The sequence below is a fragment of the Mustela erminea genome, chromosome 3 (genome assembly GCF_009829155.1).
Source record: "Mustela erminea isolate mMusErm1 chromosome 3, mMusErm1.Pri, whole genome shotgun sequence".
In the NCBI taxonomy this organism is placed as follows: domain Eukaryota; kingdom Metazoa; phylum Chordata; class Mammalia; order Carnivora; family Mustelidae; genus Mustela; species Mustela erminea.
In genome coordinates, this window is record NC_045616.1 from 37,704,988 (window position 1) to 37,723,803 (window position 18,816).

The 18,816-nt window shown below is 33.0% G+C and overlaps 1 long non-coding RNA gene across 1 annotated transcript; it reads left to right on the forward strand.

Moving 5' to 3' along the window:
• Window positions 1–25: 25 nt before the first annotated feature.
• LOC116585575 lies at window positions 26–18,597 on the forward strand. Its single transcript, XR_004283701.1, has 3 exons — window positions 26–36; window positions 1,788–1,792; window positions 18,537–18,597. It is a non-coding gene; the product is annotated as an uncharacterized LOC116585575 (long non-coding RNA).
• Window positions 18,598–18,816: the final 219 nt, after the last annotated feature.

An 18,816-nucleotide genomic window follows, 5' to 3' on the forward strand; every position in this document is an offset into this window, starting at 1 on the left:
TAGCCCATAATAACGGAAGGATTCTTACAGAATTAAGTTTTTCGAGTTCTCAGGATTATGCCAAAAATCAAACTGTTACACTTCTGTAGTGGTGAAAAAATACTCAAAGTCATTTGTATAAAATCAGTTTGTGATACTTGTTCGTAAGGCCAGATTCTAGATCTGCAAATGCTCAGGCAGACACTGAGTTGGTATGAAATGTTAAAGTGTTATATCAGAGGTAGCTAAAAAGTTAAGGATATGAATCATCTAGGAGTAAGTCACATCAAAGTCAATATGATAAAAATCAAACAAAAAAATCTTAATTCATTAGCACTTTTCTTCTTCCCCAATAACTCTGTGATAGTTGTTTTGCTTTCAGTTTTAACAGTAGAGTAATTGGACCATGCTTTGAAATCAACCTGATCTTTTAAATATATATTGATCAAGAAACCTATATAAGACATAGTACTAATTCTCTTCTAATTCTGAACTGGATCTTCAGTATTACTCTGCAACTTACTATCACGATAAGAGCTGGAAGTATATTATGCACATCTGTTAAGTGAATTTCTTCCATAGAAACGTATTGTGCTGGAATAATTGCCTTTCATGAAACTATTCATTTAGGTTTCATCTCATACAGAGAATCTAGAAGATCATACAAGGAAATAAATAGTAACTTTGTTTTCTGGTTTCCAAATTAGTAGTGCAAAAAGAGCAAGGACAGCCACTGGCTAGGAAGTTTCCCTAAATGCTTCTTCATAAGTATAATGTACAATGAAAAATTAACAAAAGAGAGTAATTTGAGTCATGTGTTGATAACTAGTATAAAATCCACAAGTTTTCTTATCTGTTAAGATCAACTGGGTCCTTCAGAAAATTCTAATGGGAAAGTAGTATTGCAGGTTTTTTGTAACACAATGTGGAATATTGAGTTGTAGGAAAATTTTTTTTTAAAATTAAGACAGGGGCACCTGGGTGGCTCAGTGGGTTAAAGTCTCTGGCTTTGGCTCAGGTCATGATCCCAGGGTTCTGGATTGAGCCACGCATCAGGCTCTCTGCTCAGCAGGGAGCCTGCTTCTCTTACTCTCTCTCTGCCTGCCTCTCTGCCTACTTTTGATTTCTCTTTCTGTCAAACAAATAAATAAAATCTTTTAAAAAAATAAACAAAAATAAAAAGTTAAGATATTGACAGAATTTATATTTGTAGGTCTATCTTTTTTATTAACTTATAAGCCAAAAAGTGTGTCTTTAATTCATTTTGGGATAACCATCAGCATTGACTATAGCTCTCAAGTTATTTTTAAAAGTATTTGATATTTGCATTGTAATTCCTTATTACTGAATAAGTCAGACATTGAAGAATAAAACCACATACATTTTAGTCATTTGTTTTAATAGGATAATAAATTATTAAAGGTAGTATTTTATGTGATAAAGAATAAATAGCACAAGAAAATAATATTTTGTGATTTCGTTAAGTTTAGGAAAATACAAATCAGGGTTTCTTGATAGATAACATTTACTTTTTAGTTCCTGTCATTTTAACTCCAGGGCTCCCTTTGTATTACCAAGGGACATTGAATTTGATTAAGGAAAAAAAGTGCAGCAATAAGTAGATATAAATGAGCTAACAGTGTCATTGATGATAGGTGTTTTATGATCATCTCTTACTATTAAGCTGCCATTAATGCTCCAGGTAACATAGACAAGTGCTATCAGAACTGGCTTAATGAAGACCTCAGTGAAATTAAGCAATACAGTTAAAACATTATGTTAAAAAGTAGAAATGTGCATAATAAAAGTAAAAGTAGTAAAATGAAAATAACCATAATTGTATCATGGCATTGGAATTACAAGTATTCTGAGTAGGAGACATCTTTAAAATATTATATCCAGAAGCTTTCCTGGTATTCATAAGGATGTAGCTTATGAGTTGTGTAGCTTATGAATTTTTTATGTGTGCTAAATTATCACATAAAGGCAAGAAAATTTATTAAAGCTATCCTATAATTCATATTTGGAAAAAGAATATGGCATTAATAGAATATCAAAATCAGCATTAACTTCATCACCATCTATACTCATATAATTTCAGTTTAAATCTGTAATGAAGGTTCTGAACCAGTTCATCAGGATACCCTTAGGCAACATTAAATCAATATATATGATCATTAGATGTAAGACAAAGATCATTAGCCACATACTCATCCAAAGTCTACCTTTAGCTTGTGAAGAAGATCTTTAATGACAAGTTACCCAATTGCTAAGAGACTAATTAAATTAGTAAAATACATTGAAGGTAAAACAAACAAAAAAACAAAACCAAAAAAACCCCTACAATAAGTTGTTGACATTCATCTGGTGTCAGTCAGTATGCCTAGGTTCAATTCCCAGCTCTTACTTAGCAACTCTGTGACCGTGGAATAGCTAGCTAACCTCTCTATGCCAGAGTCTCCTGATTTGTGAATGGGGATAAGGGCCATTCCTTTTTCATAATGTGGTTAAGTAGATTGAGTTCATAGTTGTAAAACCCTTAAATAGTTGGTATATTGTAAGTGCTGCATAACTGTTAAATCAAAATACAACAGAACTGGTCTTAAACATTGAGGAATGAACAACCTAATCTGTAATAGAAGTATGATTAAATTTTGAATATTAGGAAGTACAAAGCCAAAAAAATTGTTTAACACAGCATATAAAGTAGCCTAGAAGTTGTAGAGTTCCCAGGTATTGTCCCTTGACCTGCCAGTGAGGAACTGAAGCACTTTTTAATGAGTTGATACGTCTTATGATGAGTGAAAATGCTCTCTTGCCTTTCTTTTGCATAAATGTGGTCAAAAAGGTTTGTAGGTTTTGCTTGCTAATTTGCTTAGGGCACCTTCTTCGGAAAAATTAAGAACCAACTGACATCCATCACCAGAGGGAACTAAGACTTTGAGACCACCTGCTACTTACTTTGACACATCAATGCCAACCTTTTGGAAAATGTGTAAGCCACAGGGGGTAATGACCAGGTGTGCTGGCATATTGTGCCACTTCATTTCAGCGTTCAATCTGATTAAAGTGCAGGCAGACTATTTTAGGAATTTTTAGTTTTTGCTGAACACATTTCTGATACGTTAGACTGGTTATTCTTGCAGAAAAGTTTTTGAAAATGGATTCGTTGGAGAACAATTCTCAAATCCTTGCTTTTGTTTTAATTTTAAAACTTTGCTTTTAAATATTAACTGTCATTCTTTCTTCAGCACTCCCTTAACACTTTGTTCTATTAATCTCTTAACCACATAATATTTTAGCTATTTGTCTCTATCATTTTGAATTCAACTCCTTAAGGGTAAGGGCACTATTATGCTTTGACCATTTTTGAATAGCCCCACAAACATGTCAGAGGTGAAATAGACTTCCATAAACCTAATAAAGGCAAGAAAAAGTAATTATTCCACCTACCATCATAAATTGTGTTTATTGAGGACTGTTAATAAATTAACAGAATTTTGTTCCTACAGTGATCTAATAATAAAGGGACCTAATATCCAAATAGGATGCCTTTAGACTGACAAGCAAGAATACTCCGTAATGTTTCCTTAACCCCCACTTAAAAGTTAGGTACTATGTTTTTAAGAGAACACTAAAAAGACAATATGATTTAGGGATAGAAATCTTTTGCAGTTTTCTCTGAAAATCATGTTTTTAAAGAGCTATTCATTGTTTTTCATGGGTGATTGAGACCATGCACAAATGAAATAAAAATTATTTCTGCCTTCCAAAAGGAGCAAAGCTACTCAGTTGAACTTTGATCCTAGTAACAAAGCCAGGTAATCGCTACTACTTCTGCTTTATTTCTTATGTATGAACTAATTTTATTTAAAAAGGAACATGCAGTTATAACTTTATCTTCTCCAGAGGCGCCTGGGTGGCTCAGTGGGTTAAGCCTCTGCCTTTGGCTCGGGTCATGGTCTCAGGGTCCTGGGATTGAGCCCCACGTCCGGCTCTCTGCTCAGCGGGGAGCCTGCTTCCCCCTCTCTCTCTGCCTGTCTCTCTGCCTACTTGTGATCTCTTTCTCTCTCTCTCAAATAAGTAAATAAATAAATAAATAAATAAAATCTTTTTAAAAATAACTTTATCTTTTCCATGCACCCCTGTAATTAATAGGAACTGTTTCATATAATACTAAAAACTCAAATTTCATTAAAACTCTTCTCCCCAAGTCCAGAGTGCTTCAAACATGAAAACCTGAGTGGGAGAAAAAGGGCCCATGTTCACTATCTTCCTTTCCTCCCAACCACACTTGTTGTGACTTCTTTTAAACGAATGATTTAGAGGGTATGGGCGGAGGGTAGGAAAGAAGCAGAAAAGCTTTGTTTGATTGGCATCTCTTGGCTGCAATTAAAAAGCTTTTTCTATTTTCATGGAGTGTGTTATTCTTGGTAAGTAATAAATAACCAACCCCTCATATCTGGGAACGAGTATAACAGTCCCAGTTAGGCCTTAATCTTATTAGGAGCTTGTCTAACACAAAGCTAAGGCCTCAGTGTTATTTCACATTGGCCTGAAACACAGGCCATGTTTTTCCCTGATAGACAAAAATTTTCTCCCAGAACAATCAACATCAGACACAGTCACCCTAAACATGATAAAGTGGGACAAAGACAAGATTACTGTGCAATCACAAAATAGCAAATATACGCTCTCTGCTAAAAATACTTCTACTCATTTACTAGTAGTAGTTGTATCTTTCGTTCAGTGTGCTCATTCCATAGATAAGATTTATTGAGGTATCCATTCAGGAAATTGTTTCCCTTTGTGATAACACCCAGTATAGAGTAAATCCCGGCTTTCTTACACTCTCTCCGATATTGCCTAACCAAAGAACAAACTGAATAAATTCTAATACCCTCTTGGTGAGACATTCCATGGTTCTCCATAGTAAGTAGCCTCACTCTGTGTTATGATCATCTATCAGATATGTAACATTTTAGAAATTTCAAATATTTTTAAATTCTCTTGTGAAGTTAAATAATGTTGCTACCAAGCTTAGAAATTAGTAATCAGGGTGCCTGGCTGGCTCAGTCAGTTAAGCATCCAACTCTTGATTTTGCCTTAGGTCGTGATCTCAGGGTCATGAGATCCAGCACCGTGTCTGGCTTCGTGTTCAGCCCGGTCTGCTCCAGATTCTGTCTCCCCCTTTCCCTTTGCCCTTCCCAGACTGTGTGAGCATGCACATGCTCTCTCTAAAGTTAAAAAAAAAAAAAGTCTTAAAAAAACTAGAAATCAGAGTTTAGTAGAGATAGCATTTCAAATTGTGATATAATGTCAAATATTCATATTCCTTACCTGAAGAAATGATATATAGTGCTTAAAAAATTTGTAGAGATAAACAAGCAATGTGAAAAACTAGGGATTATGCACAGTGGAAAAAAATGGCAAAAAAATCTTTTCAAGATGTAATTTTATTCCAGTTTCATTTTATGTAAGTTTTTTTTCTAGCTCTGAGGAATTTTTTATTCTTATTTTTCAGCAATTTTAAAATTTTTACTAGTTGTGATTTTGTGCTCTTTAGAGTGTGGGGAGTTCTCTTAATTTATTTTATCTCTGATTTGGAATGTCATTAATTTGGGGAAATTTTTAGACATTATTTCTTCAAATATTTCTTAAAGGTATTACAATCCTATTCCACTCAGGAGTTTCAGTTTCATGGATTCAGACAACTTGATGTTGTCTCCTATTTCTTGGATGATATCCTTTGTTTTTCTTCACTCTTTTCTCTCTTTGCATTTCAATTTGATTAATTTTTGTAACTTCCAGCATATTGATCCTTACTTCAGCTTTATTGATGTACTGATAAAGGCATCAAAGACCTTTATCACTATTACTGTAATTTTGATTTGTAGCATTTCTTTGATTCCTATAGTTTCTATATCCCTTCTGAAACTGCGTATTTGATCTTGTACATTGTGTAAATTTCCCATTAGAATTTTTAACATATATCAGGTATTTTAAATTCCTATCTGGTATTTCTGACACCTCTTTAATATCTGAGCATGGTTTTGATCATTGTTTTGTCTTTCAAAGAGGTGGTGGTGGTATTTTAACCTTTTTTGTGCCACATAATTTTATGTAAAAACAAACATTAATTAGGAAAATCTATTTTGAAGCTTGGTGCTTTCCACTAGGTCTTTAATGGAGAGATTTGTGTTAACGTCAAAATATGGGTTGTTTTTGAGTTTTATTGTTGCTATCATTGGCTACATTGTGGTTTATTATACCATGGGCACCAATTCTTTCTGATTCATCTGGTGATACCTGTTTGAGTCTCTATGTGGCTTTGGATTGTCTTTTGTGTGCTGGTCCCTAGGAAGACTATTACTATGTTGTTAGCTATATATCCCTGTTATCTTTACTCAGGTCTTGTTGATATGATATGGTATGTGATGATGGGCTTACCATGTGTAAAGTTATTTATTTGAAATATTAACATGTAAGATAGGGGCAAGAACTATACTGGAGCAAAAATTAATTATATTTTATTAGATAGGTATTTCTCCAAATCTGAGTATTTTGAGGTAACATGTGAAGTTTAATACCCTTGGCAAACAATAAGAAAACAGCTCAAAAAATGGAGTAAAAAAAATCAAGGCATTAAAATGGTATACTGTAAAATATTTAATAAGAAGGCAATAATGGAAGAATAGAGGAACAAAAAAAACATAATGCATATAAAAAATAGCAAAAGGACATATATAATTTTTACTTTATCAATAATTGCATTTAGTGTAAATAAACTAAATGTTCCAGTCAAAAGAAAGAATGGACAAAACATTTGACCCAACTATATATAAAATCTTATACCTTATATTCAAAGACAAAAATAGCTTGAAATTAAAGGAAAAGCAAAATGAAGACTCAAAATAGATTAGGAATGGCTGTACTACTATCTAGCAAAATAGACTTAGGGAAAAAGTGTTATTAAATTAAAAAGGACACTTCAGGGGGGCGCCTGGGTGGCTTAGTGGGTTAAAGCCTCTGCCTTCAGCTCAGGTCATAATCTTAGCGTCCTGAGGTTGAGCTCCACATTGGGCTTTCTGCTCAGCAGGGAGCCTACTTCCTCCTCTCTCTCTGCCTGCCTCTCGGCCTACTTGTGATCTCTGTCTGTCAAATGAATAAATAAAATCTTAAAAAAAAAAAAAAGGACATTTCATAATTTGAGTCAGTCCATCAGAAGGGTTTTATAATTGAAAACGCTGGTACCATAAAATAGAGCTTCAAAACACATGAAGCAAAAATGGATAGATTTAAAGGAAAAAGAGACAACTTAAAAATACTAGAGACTTCTGTATTGCACTTCCACTGGTGAATAGGAGTTAAAAAGTGGGTAAGAAAACAGAAGATTTGAACAACACTATTAACCAATTGAACCAAACAGGCATCTGTAGAATCTTCTACCCTTCAACAGCAGAATACACTCACCTCTTAAGTCACAGAACATTTCTCCAGGATAGATCATATGTCGGACCATAAAATAAGCCTTAATAAATTTAAAAAAAGAAAGAAAGAAAAGAACAGTTGGGAAATTAAACAACAGACTCCTAAATAACAAATGAGTAAAAAAGAAAAATGCAAGAGGAAAAAGGAATTACTTAAGAATGAAATAAACATGAAGATCAATCCTAACAGACCTTTGAGATTCTGGTAATGAAGTGCTTACAGTGAAATTTATAGCTAAAAATACCTGAACAAAAGAATTGTCTTAAATTTATTATTCAACCTCTTACCTTAGAAAATTAAAGAAAAAAAAAAGAGAGAGAGAGAGTGAGAGAGTGAGTAAACCAGCTACAAAAAGGAATGAAACCTTGTCATTTGCAATGATGTAGATGGTGCTAGAGACTATAACACTAAAGGAAATAAGTCAGGGAAAGACAAATACCACATGATTTCACTCATGTGTAGAATCTAAAAAACAATCATAGTGGAAGAAAGGAGAGAAAGACAAATCAGGAAACACTTTTACCTGTAGAGAACAAATGGGTGGTTACCAGAGCAGAGGTGAGTGCGGGGGATGGGTGAAATAGGTGATGGGGATTCAGGAGTGCAGCTGTGATGAGTATCGCTTTGGATGGAAGTGTTGAATCACTACGTAACTGTGTATGTACACGTGTAACTAATAATACACTATGTGTCATCTAACTGAAATTTAAATAAGAACTTGAAAAAACCAAACGAAGTAGGAGGAAGGAAATAATAAATACTGAAGTGAAATGAACATAATAAAAGATAGAGTAACAATCAAGAAAACCAACAACTAGAAGTTGGCATTTTGTAAAAGTAAAAAAAAAAAATGATGAAAATTTAGACTGAGAATAAAATTCAAATTATTTAAATCAGGAATCAAGGACTGAAATTACTACTGTCCTTAGAGAAATGTAAAGGAACATATTTGATATTTTGAGGAATTTCATGCCAACACATTAGATAAATTAAATGAAATGGACAAATTCTCCCAAAGATACAAACTACCAAAACTAAATCAATACAAAATAAAAAATCTGAATAGGCCTATAAAAGTAAATTAAAACTGGCTAGTTCCAAGTAACTTCAGTGGTGGTAATCTTTGGTTTATCCATCAAAGATAAAAAATATAATTCATAATAATCTTCCCTAAACCATTCCAAATTACAGGAGGTAACACTTCTACACACATTTTATCATCTCATTATTATCCTGATCCCAAACCAAACAAAAACAAAAATACCTTAAAAACAGAACTACAGACCAATATTTCTTAGGAATATAGACATAAAATCCTCAACAATGCTACCAAACTGAATCCACAAATATACGAAGAATTATACACCATAATCAAATGTTTATGCCAGGAATGTAAGGCTTTATTACCATTAAAAAATCAATATTCTATACATCAATAGATTAAAGGGGGGGAAAAAGCCCTATTATCATCCAGGTCAACTCAGAAACAGCATTTTTCTGAGAATAAAACCCAATACCCTTTCTTGGTAAAAGCATCCAAAAAAGTAGGAATAGTTGAGAACTTGCAAAACTTGATAGAGGTATTGTACATAAAACATAGAGGTAATGTCATACTTGATGGAAAAGACAGTCTCTTTCCCTCTCCTGACCATGATTAGGAAAAAGATTAAAATGTTCTCTCTTGCCATGTCATCACATTACACTGGAATTCTTTCCAGGGTTATTAGGGGGAAAAAAAAATCCAGATTAGGGAGGAACAGTCTAAATAGACTTATTTAGTCTAAATAGACTAAAACGGTCTCTATTTCTAGATGACATATAGAAAACCCCAAGTAATCTATATTAAGACTACTAGAACTAATAAATTTTGCAAATTTAAAACTTATAAGATCGGGGCACCTGGGTGGCTCAGTGGGTTAAACCTCTGCCTTTGGCTCAGGTCATGATCTCAGGGTCCTGGGACTGAGTCCCACATTGAGCTCTCTGCTCAACAGGGAGCCTGCTTCCCCCACTGCCTGCCTGCCTCTCTGCCTACTTATGACCTTTTTCTCTCTGTCAAATAAATAAATAAAATCTTTTAAAAAAGTAAAAAAAATAAAACTTACAAGATCAAGATGGAAAAATCAATTATATTTACCTACACTAGCAATGAATCATTTGAAAATTTAATTACAAAATAATTACATGTTTAAAAGAATAAAAAAGGAATTAAGAACAAATTAAATCAAGAGTAGGTATTATATATGCTGAAAACCACAAAACTTTTTTAGTAAAGAAAATTGAAGGTTTATATAAAAGGTAAAGTGTTGCATATCCATGGACTGAAAGACTTAATATGGGATGCCTGGGTGGCTCAGTCAGTTAAGCATCTGCCTTTGGCCCTGGTCATGATTCCAGCATCCTGACATTGAGCCCCACATTGGGCTGCTTACTCAGCAGGGAGACTACATCTCCCTTTGCCTGCTGTTCCCTCTGCTCATGAGTGTGTGTGCTCTTTCTCTCTGACGACAAAAAAAAAAAAAAAAAAAAAAGTGTTTAAAAGAGACCTAGAATACTCAAAACAATCTTGAGAAGGAAAAATTAAGTTGCAGTACTCATACTTGTCAATTTCAAACATAGCACAAATTTCCAGTAATCAGGACAATGTGTGACTGATATGAGGGTTGCCATGGAATAGATATGAAGGTCCAGAAATAACATTTGTGGTGCACTGAGTTTTTACAGAGGTGTTAAAACAATTCTACTGGTAAAAACTGACTTCCAAAATGATGACTTCTCTTTTGGAAGGTGATGATAATTGCCATTTTTTTTTTTTTTTTGACAGACAGACCACAAGTAGGCAGAGAGGCAGGCAGAGAGAGAGGAGGAAGCAGGCTCCCCACTGAGCAGAGAGCCCGATTCGGGGCTCGATCCCAGGACCCTGGGATCCACGACCTGAGCCAAAGGCAGAGGCTTTAACCCACTGAGCCACCCAGGTGCCCCAATAATTGCCATTTTATCAAGTAATGGCAAAAGTCTATATTCAGTAGTTCTCTCTGTCTTACTTGACATTTTTACTGGTTTGTCTTTTATCTACACTTTGTTATTAATATAACTAAAAAGAACATACTGACTTCATGTGTTTTATAGAACATGTTAATATTTGTCTTCCAAATTAAACCATATTTCCAATTATCTAGTGAATATTTAAACTAGTCAGGCAAAATAAACACCTCATGGGGAAGTAGCCAAAATGATGACAGTGACTTGATTTAATTATATTGTCTAGTTATAAATCAATTTGCTTTTATGTATGGTACTCTGACATTCCAAATATTTTTAATTATGTCTGAAGACAAAATATCTTTTGAAGGTATTACTGCAGGAAGAACAATTTTTATAATTCTTATAAAAATAACAAATACAACATGAGTGCAAAGTCGTTGGTTTCCTTCTTATTGTAGGACTTCATGTTCAATACATACTCAGTAAAAAGGAATACAATGGATCTCTGAGTAGCTCCACCCAAGATAAGCATTTAATTCAGCGATACCTGAAATAGATTGTAAGATTTCATGTATGTATTAAAATATCCATTATCAATGATGAAGTAAACTCGTAGTGTATTTGTATCGCAAGAAAAAAATCTATCCAGAGAATGAAAGGAAGCAAACCAAGTAGTCCCAATTAATGAATGAAACAATAGCCTATTTAAAAAGCAACATTGTTAGAAAAAGACTCTTATTTCTTTTAATATAAATGCAAATGTTTTGAATTTTAATATAATTTTTAAATAAAAGGCAAGGAATCATTAATTATACACAGGGCAAGCTGATCGCACCTATCAATTAAGACTGTGGATTGAATTTTCATAAGGCAATAAAAAATTTTAGGAGTAACTTAAATAGAAATAATACAATATTTATGAAATATCAAGTAAGAGATTATATAATTGCATATTTTATCCATAAAAAGTATATTTTGACTAAATATGTTGAAACTTATTTTATATATTATAACTATAACATGATTCTGTAAATTTCATTATGAAAAAAGAAAATAATGAATGATTACAAAGAAAAGCAAACTGTGTGCTAAACTATTGTCAGTTACCAGAACAGAAGGGAAAAAAATGGAGCTTTTGTGGGGTATACAGAATTTTTTAAAAAATGCATTTTTAATTAGACATAATGTTTAAAATAAAAAATAAATCTTATTACTAAGATAACTATTAGGATACTAATCACTTATAGTAATTACTAAGAACAACTAATATTTTCATTAATTAAAAAACTGTTTTATAATTTTCTTCTTTTCCTACCTCCTACTACTTCAGCTCATGTGAAAATTGAAAATCTAATAATACTCCTGTTATCATACATTGTATGTCAGGTACTGTTCAACATGCACATAAATTTCTACACAGATAACTGACAGTGTAGCTCAAAATTATTTTTCTTAGACAAAATTAACTGTGCTAAGACAGATGAAGCAAAGTTGTTATGGTACCTATATAAGAACTCAAAAATGGCAATCAAGATTCATATTTCCATATTATCTTGGTCAAATGCAAAAAAAGTTTCATTTGGATGATTAATCTCATGTGTTTCCTGCTCTTTCTTGCAAGTATAGTTTTCAGAGGGAAACCTTACTTATCCCTCACATACTCATTGAAAAATATGTAATAAGTACAAAAATATTATGCATGATAAGTGAGAGAAAATTCAAACCAGTTCACATTTCTCTCGCTAGATATCTTGGGAGGAAATACCTAATCTAGTGCTTAGAACAGCTGATAGCCTTAAACATAGATAATTTTATTAATATCTTATTATTAATATTAATAAGAATAATTAATCCACAGAATGGATTTTTTAAAAAGTAGTATTCTTAAGGAACTAGTTAACAAATGAATTGTATATTTAAGTCCTTAATTCAAACTAAACACCAAAGAGTCAGTTTGTGCAGGGGGCACCTACTTCTCTTTCTCTAATCCTTTATCACAAAAAATCATATACCAGTACAACTTTCCACAGGCCAGGTGAGTGTACATAAATGTCTTTTTTTTTTTTTTAAATCCAGTTAGTGTTGCAGCTATTCTAAATAAAAAGTGCTATTTCACTTTTTCTAAAAAAACAGTATGTATAATGACTAAAATCTGTATATGTATATTTCACTTTTTCTAAAAGCCACTATGTATAATGACCATAAAAACCAATATGTACAATGACTAAAAATGAATATTTTAGAGTACATTGTTTTTTGAGTGTAATATGCTTTTTAAAAAAAAATACAAAATAATACAAATGTTTGTACATGTGAAGTTTAAAGGTTTTTTTAATCAGAACATATTTTATCTGAAGAGATTGCATTTAAAGTAGTAGAAAATTATTTTTATGACCCTCAAATAGATGTTCTTTAACAAATACTTTGTGATTAAAAAATTCATCAAATAGCTCAATTAAAATAATTAGTTGATTTAATCAATGGATTCACAAACTAAGCAAAGTTCTTAGTAATATTATCATCGAAAGAAATGCACTTATTTAAATATTTGATTAGTATTTAACAGATCATTACATGCTTTAGCAATATTGGAATAATGTACTTAATATTCCTGGAGGAGAGCCTTGGGGCATAGTATACTATATTAAAAATCTTGGTGGCCTTCTTGGAGATGAACTTAGGGTATCATGACACCACTTCAAATTAGAAGCTTACAGAAAATTAATGAGGGACTTAGAGATATTAAGAGCAGAATAAATAATAGTCATTCTATAAATAAAAGTTTATCCCCAGGGTGAATGCTGGGTTAATTTCAGGTCTTTGTTGTGCCCATGGTATAATTAAAACATCTTTGTAGAATATAGAAATGTTTTCACATACATACTCAATTGTATTCAAAGCACTTTAAAATTAATCTAAGAAAATATTTCTCTGAATAATTTAGTAATAACAATTTTATTTTCATAGAGATATTAACTTAAAGACCATGTAACTGATCTACATTTTACATGGTTGGTTTGGTGATTCTTTGTAATTATCCCATCTAAGCATTTCCCAATTGAATGTGACAGTTTGTCACTATTTTGTAGTGCCTAGAATAGGCTATCACACACACACACACACACACACTCACACACTCACACACACACACAAACACCCATAACTGTATTTTGAGTAAATGTTTTTAAATATATATCTAAGATTTATCAGGCTAGGATATTGTGGCTATGTGAAAAATGATTTTTGCTAACCATTCAATAGTAGGGGTCTTGAAGATTATTGATATTTTAGTAATAGACCATAATTCTCTTCCTTATTTGTGTGAACCTCGAGACACAACTCTTTACTTGGAAATGATCAGTATGCTCATTGTAGGGGAAAACAAAAAGAAAAAATAGTCACAGCAACAAAAGAAAACCTTATAGAAACCCTCAGAATCCAGAGCTACTTGAGCATATTAGTCATTTAAAATAAAAATAATTGTTTAACTTTGAAGGTCAAAATACTGTTAACAGGTGGTTTGATTACAAATTCAAGATTATTAAAGATATATGGGGCACCTGGGTGGCTCAGTGGGTTAAAGCCTCTGCCTTCGGCTCAGGTCATGATCTCCGGGTCCTTATCTGGCTCTCTGTTCAGCAGGGAACCTGCTTCCTCCTCTTTCTCTGCCTGCTTCTCGGCCTGCTTGTGATCTCTGTCTGTCAAATAAGTAAATAAAATCTTTAAAAAATATATAGATATAAGGATAGTGTAATGTATGTAAAAATGTTCAGAATGAATGCTAATCAGTAATGAGAAGCCACCAGCTGAAAGTGGTTTTAAATTAGTTAGCCTCTTTTTTAGGTATTTCTCCTATAAATCAGGAAACGACCAATTGCTCCAAGTACTTACACTAAGTACATCCAAGTACTTATTTTCTTATTTTTAACTTGTTCTTTCTTAAAAAAAAAAAAAAAATCAAGACCCTCATTGTTATAATAATAAATAATGAAGAACAATTTATTGTTTAAAAGAATCTGGTGTTAAAACAAACTGAGGGTTGCTGGGGGGAGGGGGTTTGGGAGAAGGGGGTGGGATTATGGACATTGGGGAGGGTATGTGCTTTGGTGAGTGCTGTGAAGTGTGTAAACCTGGTGATTCACAGACATGTACCCCTGGGGATAGAGTATTATGCCTCCATCAGAAAGGATGAATACCCAACTTTTGTAGCAACATGGACGGGACTGGAAGAGATTATGCTGAGTGAAATAAGTCAAGCAGAGAGAGTCAATTATCATATGGTTTCACTTATTTGTGGAGCATAACAAATAGCATGGAGGACATGGGGACTTAGAGTGGAGAAGGGAGTTGGGGGAAATTGGAAGGGGAGGTGAACCATGAGAGACTATGGACTCTGAAAAACAATCTGAGGGTTTTGAAGGGACGGGGGGTGGGAGGTTGGGGTACCAGGTGGTGGGTATTATAGAGGGCACGGATTGCATGGAGCACGGGGTGTGGTGCAAAAATAATGAATACTGTTATGCTGGAAATAAAAAATAAATAAAGAAAGAAAGAAAGAAAGAAAGAAAGAAAGAAAGAAAGAAAGAAAGAATCTGGTGTTCCCTCCACTTTTTTTTTTTTTAACTCAGAAGCAGTGTTTTTGTATTTTTCAGCCTACTAATGCTATATGTATTCTGTTAGATTTACACTCTGTATTTCCTTTCTTGAATGATGGCAAACATTACTTTAAATTTTGATCTTTTGTGCTCACTGTTAGTATATAGACATGCATTGATACATACATACTGTAGCAATGGGGAGAGTAGATACCTTTGCCATGATCATAATCTCAAGGCATTCAGTCTTTCACCATTAATGATGATAATAGCTGTACATATTTTGTAGATGATATTTATCAAATTGAGAAGTTTTTCTAAAAATTTTCACAGTGTTTACCATATTTTGGTTTTGAATTTATCAATGATATTTATCAATTGGTAGGATCATGTGATTTCTATTTTTAGACTTCTAGTATTAAATACATCGATTTTTAATTATTAAACCAGCTTTAAATCCTTCAAATGCACCTCAGTTGGTCAAGGTGTAATTGTTTATAGATTTTGCTGTACCCTCCGTTATTATTTTGTTAAGGATAGTTGTGTCCATATTCTCCCTGTTTGCCCCTGAATCTTAGCAATCACTAATACTACATTAATTGTTGTAGTGATTTAATCCTTACCAAACTCTGTGAAGTTGTTATTATTACAACCATTGTTCCCATTTAATTAATGAGGACTCTTGCTGAAGCTTATGCTGTTAATAAGTAGTAGTCAAGACTTAAAAGCAGGAAAACGGACTACAGATCCCAAACTCTTAATCATTATGTCATTCTGCATCATTAACCACATGAATTAGTGTCCCAATTCACAAAGGATTTTTTAAAATGAACTAAAATCATTGATGGCCTTGGTTTTAATAGTGACAGCTCAAAAAAATGGAATAGTAGAATGGAGCAGGTAGAATAAGAAAAGATTAAAAATGGGAGCATCAGAGAGGCTCAGTCCCTTAAGCCTCTAACTCTTAATTTCAGCTCAGGTCAAGATCTCAGGGTCCTGAGATTGAGTTCCCTGTCAGGCTCTGAGCTCAGCCCAGAATCGGCTTGAGATTTTCTCTCTCTGTCTCTTTCTCAGCCACTCTCCCTGCTTGTGCATGTGCATTTTCTCCCTCTCCCTCTCCCTCTCCTTATCTTAAAATAAATAAATAAATAAATAAATAAATAAATAAATCTTTTAAAAGAGAAAAAGGATTACAAAATCCTTGTCAATTTTATTATACACATGTTTTGTAGCTCGGGGTCATGGACTTCCTAAAAGATAACATGGATTACAGAGTGTTTCTTCCCCCACCCCATGCTTTGTGACCCTTCATATTCATAGCTGTAGGTGTCAAAGACTAAAATTTCCTATCCTGTCCTTGTTGTTATCTCACCCACTGTCTTTGGATTTCCCTAATGACTGTTTGTATAAATGGGTTATGAGTCTTGCAGTTATTTTAACTATAATCCACTAATCCAATACCTGATTAATGTATTTGGGGAGGTACAATTAATAGGTGTACGGATTATTTTAAGCACTCAAAAAATATAAGCTATTAATATTAAAAGTCATTTTGGGGAGAAAATAATATCCTTACAGAGAATACAGTGTATATTTTAAAAATTTACTAGACACACTCAATAAAAACAAAATAGAGAATTATTATTGCATGCTATGTATCTACATAGCCCTACTTGTTCAAAATTTTCAAAGGTTTATAATACAGAAAGTGCCTTTAAACCCACTTTTGGCATAATGACCTTCTCTGACCTTAGATTCTTCATACTAACTTACAAATTTAAAAATAATTTTAATGATCAAAATATTCTCACTCTAGATCTTCTTTCACCCAGACGCTCTACACATAGTGTTGACAAATACTAACTGTACAGCTACATGCTTTACCATCATTCCTGGTGCTTGATAGCCCTCTTATTCTTAGTGTGAGTGCCTGTGTGTCTTAATATTTTTTTTAACATAATTGAATTGTTTGAATCATTGGTGCCACATAGGTTAATATTTTGGCTATGTTAAATCATGAGAGATTTGATGTCATAAAAAAAAATCTGGCATTTATTAAAGCAGTTAGTTTGAATTATTTTGTAATCAGAATCTTTTTTTCTGGGATAGCTCAAATTAGTTTCTTCCATACAAGTTCAGTGATGATCTATGTCATCTCAAATTTACAGAGATGCCTTCATTACCACATAGTCTTTCTTTTTTTTTTTTTTTTTTTTTTTTTGTTTGAATGAGAAGTCAGTTTGTTTATTCCATGCAAAAAAAAGTTAAGGGACAGGCAGTCCAGAGTCAGGATCCTGGCTCAACCACGAGTCTCCCACAAGGTACCACATAGTCTTTCTGTCTGTCTCTGTGCTATACTGGAATACTTTTTGTTTTGTTTCATTTTTTACTGCTATATCCATTATAGCCTTTTTCACTCCTGGGTTCTTTTGAATCTACTGGGGGAAAAATTGGACTACAGGGTTCTTATTTTTCCACATCTTTTGTCTACCTCATCTTTTTTAGATGATTCATGCTGTTTTAAGTATATACATGTGTATATATATTCAAAATTATATATATAATCACTCTATATAATAACTAAAGCCTATCTTCTCTTTATTTTCATCTTACTTTATCTCTTCAACTTGATTTCAGAACAATTGTTAATAACATGTGAAATACTAAGCTGTTCTAAACTTACAAGTAAAGAATTCACAACTCAAACATGTGAATGATGTAGTTAATTAAAAAATGCCAAAATACCCCAATACTAAATTCTACTGGTTGTCAGCTCTTGTCTTAGATTTTTTTAAGATATGAGAGGGAGATAAGTAAACAGCAGGATGCCTGGGTGGCTCAGTTGGTTAAGCATCTACCTTTGGCTTGGTCATGATGCCAGGGTACGGAATCAAGTCCCACATTGGGCTCTCTGCTCAGCAAGGAGCCTGCTTCTCCCTCTGCCTGCCATTCGCCCTGCTTGTGTGTTTTCTCCCTCTCTCTCTCAATCTGACAAATAAATAAAATCTTTTTAAAAATAAATAAATAAACAGCACATACAATATATATAATTTTGAATATATATACACATGTATATACTTAAATACAAACTATTTTTAATTAATTTCTTTACTGACATGGAAAATGAGATCTTTACTTGTATGCTCCCATTTTAACTGTAATTTCTTGTGGATTTAGTCCATACAACATAGGCCTGCTCCATTGATCCCATCTTGAACTTGTTTCTTGGCTAAACAAATAAAATTGCAAAAATATACAGTCCATAATAATAATAATGATAAATGTAACATAATAGTGTCAACAGTACAGAATAGTAGTGTCAGCAGTATAGTACAGTATAAATGCAATAACAATCTATGTACATTTTATTTTGGGATATAACTGACATATTTGTTTTAGTATATAACATAATGATTCAATATTGCATATATAGGAAAATGATCATTACAATAAATCTAATTAACAAATGTCACCATATGTAGTTAGAAATTTTTTTCTTGTTATAGGAACTTTAAGATCTACTTGCTCAGCAAATTTCAAAAATGCAATACAGAATTAACAGAAGTCTCCATGCTGTACCTTAAATCCCCAGGGCTGACTGACTGATACATATGCATGTATGTATGTGTTTTCATTGACATATAGTTTACATACAACATTGTTAGTTTCCAAGTGTACAATACCCTATGCCTTAATTATTTTATAACTGTAGGTTTGTACCTTTTGACTTCGCTTGCTATGGTGCCAATCACTAATCCATGCCACT